Below are 8,510 nucleotides of genomic sequence, written 5' to 3'. Positions count from 1 at the left end.
CATGTTCTTTCCTTTAGGTTTTCTATCTCCAGGTCTTTGCACATGTCATTATAAGACTTGACTTTGTCTTCTCAAGCTGCCCTTTGAAACCTTCTGTTCGGCTCTTTTACTTCATCATTTCTTCCTTTCGCTTTAGCCACTCTACATTCAAGAGCAAGTTTCAGAGTCTCTTCTGACATCCATTTTGGTCTTTTCTTTCTTTCCTGTTTTTTAATGAGCTTTCTTCATGTATGATGTCCTTGATGTCATTCCGTAACTCACCTGGTCTTCAGTTCAATGTGTAAAATCTATTCTTGAGATGGTCTCTAAATTCAAGTGAGATATACTCAAGGTCATACTTTGCCTCTCATGGACTTGTTCTAATTTTCTTCAACTTCAACTTGAACTTGCATATGAGTAGTTGACGGTCTGTTCCACAGTCGGCCCTGGCCTTGTTCTGACTGACAATATTGAGCTTTTCCATCATCTCTTCCCACAGATGTAGTCGATTTGATTCCTGTGTATTCTATCCTTATTCCACGTGTATTCCTGTGTATTCCATCCTTCGGTGACTTAGAAAGGGGTTATTCAGCTGTTTATCTCCAGGGACCTCTTAGTATTAAAAGCTGGAGGCCCTGGGAATACCTGATTCCATTCTCTCCTCTCTCCTATCCTCACCTGGTTCATCCTAGTCTCTTCTTTCAAGGACCCAGGGTCCTCTGGGTTGAACATTCTAGAAGCCCTACTCCCAGCTGCCATGCACTCACCACCCACACATCCGCCCTACCTGTGGAGTGAGGCACAAGGCCAGGATTCCCATCTCTAGCCCGAGGGAGAAACATGGTTGTAACTGGCAGGTTAAATACTCTGCAGCCGCAGCCAGAGGGGCAGAGGCGTGATGAGAGAGGAGAGGCAGAACCCTGGGGCCTGGCTGGCTAAGAGCGCCCACCAGTTGGCCTTCTGTGGCCCTCAGGCCCAGCTATAATATCCTTCCCCTCCACTGCCTGGCCTCCTCTGGCAGAACATGAGCAGAAGTGTGTCCCTCAGCCACCCTGCTAAGGCAGGTCTTGACACAAGGCCCCAGACCATGACTGATGCCTCCAATGGGGGAAGATGACTTCCGAAGCCAGAGCCATCATCAGACAGATCAAAACTTTGCAGGCTTGTTACCTATCTGTCCTGTTTTCCACTTCCCACCCCTGAGCTAAGGTGGCTTCTATAGTAACCGCACAGACACAGAGGCAGCTCCCTGGACACTATCAGGGAATACTCAGGGAGAGAGGCTGGGGCCACAGGACCTGGGAGTGAGAGGGTGTCCGGGCTGGGAAGGGAGGGAGGGGCGAGAAGAAAGGAGTGTGTCTTGAGCCCCAGCAGCGTCCCAGGCCCTGTGATGGGCATTTCTCACACTCTGCCTTATGTAATTCTCACAGCAGGCCTGGGAAGCTCTGCTAACGTGCCCATTGTTCAGATGAGAAAACTGAGTGTCTAAGAGTGACGTGCCTGAGTCACCAGCTTATCAGTGGCAAGGCCATTCCCATCCAGGTCTGTCTGCTCCAAAGCACATGATTTTTCTTATGCCTCAATCAACACAGACATGAAATAACCAACAGTTCTAAGCATTCCATCAGGCACGGAGCACAGAGCTCAAGCCCGTGGGGCCTAATATAAAGGAAGGACCTGGACTGACAGTGGGAAACTGAGGCTCAATCCTGGCGCCCACTTCCTAGATGTGTGACCTTGGGTCTGTCGCATCACCCCTCATCTGTAAAATGGGGCTGATGATCCCATTTGAGGGTTAAAATGAGCCCCATGTGCCTGGCACACAGCAGGCCATTGATGAAAGTGAGCTGAGGCAGGACCAGAGGAAGGGCTGGCTCTGGCTCTCTGCTTTTGGCTCCTTCCTTTCTTGGGGATCTCCTGGTTCCTGACTCCTGGCCACCTTGCACTTATTCCATCCATCCATCCATCCATCTGGCCATCCATCCATCTACCCAGTTACTTGCTGGTTTATTCAGTGTGAACCTACATCTGCTCTGTGCCTAGCACTGGAGGAGACACTGTGAGGAACAAGACACCGTCCTTACCATCCAAAGGCCCTTCCAGCCACAGGCAGAGGGATGTCTGGTGGCCAGGGCCAGAACGCAGTTGTGAGAGAGCATCTGGGAGGGAGCCAACTCCTCTGGGGAGCCAGGCAGGACTGCAGGGAGCGAGTGGCTAAAGTGATCACCAGCCTCAACAGAGGGGGAAGGCCATCCCAAGCAGGAGGCACAACACATGCGAAAGAATGAGGCGCAGAAGAGCCTGGCTTGTTGGAGGAGCAGCAGATAGTTCAGCATGGCTGGACGCAGCACACAGGTGGGTGTGTCTGGGGAGCCGGCGGAGAGGGAGCAGGGAGGAGACACAGAAGGACCAGACTGTGAGCCTTGAATTCCAGGCTAAGGAGGTCAATTTGACCCTACTGGTAGTTAGGAGCCACTGAACGTTCTTCAGCAGGAGTGTAACAGGATAAAACTCTCATATTAGAAAACACCCTCTGGCAGTGGTGAGGGAAAGAGTTGAGGGGAGACAGGAGTGAGGGAACCAGCTGGGAGGCCCGTGCATCTCCTGGCCCAGTGCTTCCTGGGCCCTCATCTCATTGTGTGTTTCCTGGCACAAACCAACACAGGTGAGGACTCAGCTGGGCAATGGCCAAGGGTCAGTCTAGCCCAGCTCAGAGCCCAGCCTATGACCCAACACACAAATGTGCCCCCCTCATAACAGCCCAAGGGATTCCTAGAGTCACCCACCCTGGTCCCCACCCACACTCAAAGGTCCTTACCACCACTCAGCCATCGAGCTCTGCTTCTGCCCTGCAGGCCCCACCAGGACTATTTAAGCCCCTCTCCCCCTACTCAATGTTCCCCTCCCCATCCCTGCCCATCTCAGCAGGTGACATGGCTTTCTCCTGCCCAGAGAAAATCTGAGCTTTGAAATAGGAACTCTCTAGATTTATTGGTATTGGCAAAGAATATTAAATATACCATGGACTGCCAAAAGAATGAACAAATTTGTCTTGGAAGAAATGCAGCCAGAATGCTCCGTCGAAGCAAGGATGGAGAGACTATGTCTCCACATACTTTGGACATGTTATCAGGAAGGATCAATCCCTGGAGAAGGACATCACGCTTGGTAAAGCAGAGGGTCAGCGAAAGAGAGGAAGACCCTCAATGAGATGGATTGACACCGTGGCTGCAACAATGGGTTCAAATATAACCACGATTGTGAGGATGGCGCAGGACCGGGCAGGGTTTCATTCTGTTGTACACAGGGTCGCTAGGAAATGGAACTGACTCGATGGCACCTAACAACAACAAGATTTACTGACACCAAAATCCAAACCTCCTGGCATCCACAGGGGCCTCCCCTCCCTCCTCCTGAAGATGGAGATTATGGCCTCCTACTGACTGAGACCCAAACCTGCACTGACCAGACCCTCCCACCCACCTCCTCAGGGACCTCTGTCTGTCCAGGAAGGGGACAGTGTTTAATCTCTTTCTCTGTCTGTGTATCTAGTCACCTACCCGTTGTTGTGTTAGGTGCTGTCGAGTAGGCTCTGACACATAGAGACCCAATGTATAACAGAATGAAATGCTGGCCGGTCCTGTGCCATCTCACAATAGTAGGTATAATTGAGCTCATTGTTGCAGTCACTGTGTTAATTCATCTGGTTAAGGATCTTCTTCTTTAAAGTGCTAAAAAGCAAAGATGTCACTGTCTTAGTTATCTAGTACTGCTATAACAGAAATACCACAAGGGGATGGCTTTAACAAACAGAAATTTATTTTCTCACAGTTTAGGAGGCTAGAAGTCTGAATTCAGGATGCCAGCTCTAGGGGAAGGCTTTCTCTCTCTGTCGGCTCTGGAGGAAAGTCCTTGTCTCTTTGAACTGCTGAGTGATATTCATGTGGCTTGGCCTCTCTCTTCCCCCACCTCTGCTTCTTGCTCGCTTGTTTAATCTCTTTTATATCTCAAAAGAGATTGATTCAAGACACACCTTACACTACTCCTGTCTCATTAACATAACAAACACAACTCATTCCCAAATGGGATTATAACCACAGGCATAGAGGTTAGGATTTACAACACATATTTTTTTGGGGACACGACTCAATTCATAACAGTCACTTTGATGACTAAGGTGTGCCTGACCCAAGACAGGGTATTTTCAATCACCTCATATGCATGTGAAAGCTGGACAACGAAAAAGGAAGACTGAAGAAGAATTGACGCATTTGAATTGCGGTGTTGGCGAAGAATGTTGAATATTCCATGGACTGCCAGAAGAACGAACAGAAGATCTGTCTTGGAGGAAGTACAGCCAAAATGCTCCTTAGAAGTGAGGATGGCAAGACTTGGTCTCGTTTACTTTGGACAAGTCATCAGGAGGGACCAATCCCTGGAAAAGGACATCATGCTTGGTATCAATATACCTACCTAGCTATATCTTTCTATCTCTGTTTATGTCTATCTCCTCACCTTCCCCTCAGCATTTAATCATACTCCAGTCTCTCCCAACTTACAGCAAACAAACCTGAACTGGACATCCCTCTCTTTCCCTTCACAGCCAAACTTCGTAAACCAGTCTCATCCATGCTGGTAGTCTCCCCCGCCACCACCCACTCCTCTCCCTGCAGCAGTCCCCCAACACTGCCCTCATCAAGGCCAGGCTGACCGCCATGTTGGTTCAGCCAGTGAGCGCCCTTCGGCCCTGGCTTAGCCTCTGGGCAGCACCCAGCCTGTGCCCTTCTCTCCTGGACACACTCTTCATGGGGTGTTTCTCTTGGCCTCCACGGCCCTTCTCATTTTCCTCTGAGCCCTCTGGCCGCTCCTCAGCCTCCCGTGTTGTCCCTCTTGCTGTCCCTTAATACCAGCAGTGTTGCCACAGCTGGTGGACCTTGCGCCGAGTGAGGGGCAGCAGTCCACCCTCCTCATCTCATTGAACCGTCACCACAGCCCTGTGAGCTGCTACAGCACATTCCCATGTTATAGATGTGGAAACTGAGGCTCACCGACGTGATGTGACCTGCCCAAGTTCCCTTAGCCACAAGCCCAGCCGTGCTGAACCTCGCAGCATCTGACTTCAGGGCTCACAGGCCACTTCAGTGTCTCCCAAGTTCCGCCATTTCTCTGGCCCTTTCACCGTTTTTGCCATCGCCACCCTCCACCTGAGCAATGTTGACTCCACCACTCCCTTTAAATTGACTTGAAATGGGTTCCCTTTTTTCAATTTGCTTCACCCTGAGCAATAATATCTGTGAAATCAAAGGTTTGATGTGCTAATTGCTTGTGGAGTTTTTTCATTTTTTTTCTGCTACCCATTAAAATAAACGTATGACTGGTGAAATATAAAATATAAATGCATATCCACGCACCACCTGTTGTCACTGATCATCCCCCAGGGAACACGTCCTACTCCCTGGGGGATCTGGATCCTCCATTAGAGGGCCAGGAGCGGTGAGAGGAAGTAGCATCTCCGTGGTGGCTAAGGCCTGGCTCTCCCAACCCAGCCCAGCCCAGGCCGGGGCAGCAACAGCTTCTCTTTCTCTTGGGGAGGCCTCACCCTCCAGTTGCTCCCAGGATGAGCCTGGGAAAAGGAAATGCCAGGGCAGCTAGAGGCCAGACTGACCACAAGCCCCTTGAGGGAGGACCCAGGGGGAAGGGGTCAAAAGACTGGAGCGGCCCCAGTTGCCCCAGGCAACAGAATGCACCTGGGGGTGCTCACACATGCTCTCCCAGAAGCCCCAGGCCCCAGGAACAGAACTCCCCAACTCAGCACCACCCACAGGAGAGAGGCTAGAAGGCATTTGTTGTCCACGGGCCAAGGGCTCCTGCCGGGAATGAAGACAGGAAACTGCAAGTGAAAATCTCATACCAAGAAGAGGGAAAAATCCAGCCCAAGTGGTGGCCGCATGCCTAAGCAGCCTCGCCAACATGGGGGAGGGAGGCAGCAGGCAGAGAAGCTTCCAGGCAGAAGTGGAGTTCTGCAGGGGCCAGATGAGAGCCAGCCCACGTCATAGAGGAAACAGGGCCAAGCTGGAGGAAATCCAGAGTTGGGGCCAGCAGGGTTGAATCCCAGTTTATGAACCCTTAATATCACCTGGAAACCCTAGTGGCGTGGTTAAGAGCTACGGCTGCTAACCAAAAGGTTGGCAGTTTGAATCCACCAGGCTCCCCTTGGAAACTCTATGGGGCAGTTCTACTCTGTCCTATAGAGTCACTATGAGGTTTGGTTTTGGGTTTTGCTTAAGATCACCTAGAGCAACAAAGGTGCTTCCCCCTGGTGTGAGGCAGACAGGCTTGGGCTGAAATTCCACTACAAGTCCCTTCTGCTTTCTGAGCCTCAATTTGCCCCACCTGTAAAATGGGGATAGTCCTACCTCCCAAAGTTGTTGTAAGGAATCAACGAGGTTAGCACTATTAGGACAATGCTTGGATCATGTTGTTGTTGTTAGGTGCTGTCGAGTTGGTTTCAACTCAGCAACCCTGCGTACAACAGAAGGAAACACTGCCCGGTCCTGCACCATCCTCACAATCGTTGCTATGTTTGAGCCCATCATGGCAGCCACTGTGTCAATCCACTGTGAAGCCTGTAGTCTTTGATCTTCATCAGCTTGGATCCATCTCATTGAGGGTCTTCCTCATTTTCGATGACCATCTACTTTACCAAGCATGATGTCTTTCTCCAGGAATTGGTCCCTTCTGCTAACATGTCCGAAGTACAGAAGACAAAATTTTGCCATCCTCACTTCTGCTAAGCACTCTGGCTTTTCTTCTTCCAAGACAGATTTGTTCATTCTTCTGGCAGTCCATGGTATATTCAGTATTCTTCACCAACACTATAATTCAAAGGCATCAATTCTTCTTCCATCTCCCTTATTCATTGTCCAGCTTTCACATGCATATGAGGCAATTGAAAATACCCTGGCTTGGGTCAGGCACACCTTAGTCCTCAAAGTGATGTCTTCGCTTTTTAGTACTTTAAAGAGGCATTTTGCAGCAGATTTGCCCAATGCAATAGGTGGTTTGATGTCTTGACTGCTGCCTCCATGGGCATGGATTGTGGATCCAAGTAAAATGAGCACTGATAGGCACCAAGCCCTGTGCTCTGCACTTTACAAACATCATCTCATGTCTCAACACCCCACTGAAGAAGAAATCATTCTCCCCGTTTCCTAGATGAGCAAACTGAGACCTGGGAGGTGCAGACACATGCCTCAGTCATGCAGCACGTCAGGGACGAAGCCTGGTTTACACCCAGGTCTTTGGATTGCAGGGTCCCTGTTCTCTTCACGGTGCTTAGGTGATCTATCTGGAGCCCCTAGGCCATCACTACTTCAGTGTTTCTAATACCCTCTCTTCCCACCAGGCTGCAGCTATGTTTGGCTCAAAGACACTTATATCCTGATTTGGAGACAAAAGCCTTGGCTATTTGCCCATAGGAACAAGGAATGGTAGGGACGGTAAGACACCTCCTCAAGATGCCCCTGTTCAGCTCGACCCGACCCTCAATGGTCAGGTCTGAGCTGCCACCCCCAGCCCAGAAAAGCCTCTGGTTGGGTCCCAAGAGACCAGAGATGTGTGCACCCAGGCCCTCACAGGGCATCTCAGCTTGAGGTACACGAGGAGGGCAGGCTGGAGTGGGAGAGGAGGATATAGACTTCTCTGAGGAGACCACAGACCCAAGGTCTGCCCTGAGACAGAGGTTGCTACCTTTGTGTGGGAGGGAGAGAGGGGAGGAGGGAGGAAGGAAGGGAGTGAGGTGAAAGGGATTGGACTGGATGCTGCTGAGGTGCCACAAGTGACAGGAACTGGCCCAGCTCACAGTGACCATGGCTGAGCCCCAACCCCCAGCTGCTGTGCCCAGCCACCCCATTCCTAGGCCGGTGGTGCCATCCTGTGGCCAGATTCCTCCATAGCAGCCCCAGGCCTGCGATTCTGGCCCCACCAAGTTCACACAGCTCCAAGAAACTAGGCAACCCTCAAGCCCATCTTGCCCAGTGTCATGAGGTCCATTTTACAGATGAGGAAACTGAGGCACAAAAAAGACCACTCAGTAGCAGCAAAGGAGGGAGTGGGAATAGTAGCAGCTTTGGAGTCCAACATTCCTGCCTTCAAATCCCAGCGCCCCTACACATGACAGGTGAGTTCCTTCACACTTCCGAGCCTCGGTTTGTTATCCGTAAAATGGGAGTGATAGCTGTGCTGAGCTACGATGCTTGTAAACTGCCAGGTCACATATAGAGTGTAAAAACCCGTTAATCATTGCCTTCAGGTCAATTCACTGTTACTACATAGAAAAGTGCTTCTGTCTGACCGCAGGCCCATCCGCCATGGCACACAAGCTCAGAATCCAGTCTGAGGTAACAAACCTGGTCCATGTTTACACTGGGCTCCCCTGAGGGCAAAGGCCAATGTCCCCTAACATCTTCCCTGCCCCCACGCACTTCTAGTTTTATGTTCTTCAGAGCACTTTAGTTGAAATGACCCTGTGC

This window comes from Trichechus manatus, unplaced genomic scaffold (assembly GCF_000243295.1).
Source record: "Trichechus manatus latirostris isolate Lorelei unplaced genomic scaffold, TriManLat1.0 scaffold00015, whole genome shotgun sequence".
Classification (NCBI taxonomy): Eukaryota; Metazoa; Chordata; class Mammalia; order Sirenia; family Trichechidae; genus Trichechus; species Trichechus manatus.
The sequence above is the reverse complement of the archived record's forward strand: the minus strand, read 5'-3'. Positions refer to the sequence as shown.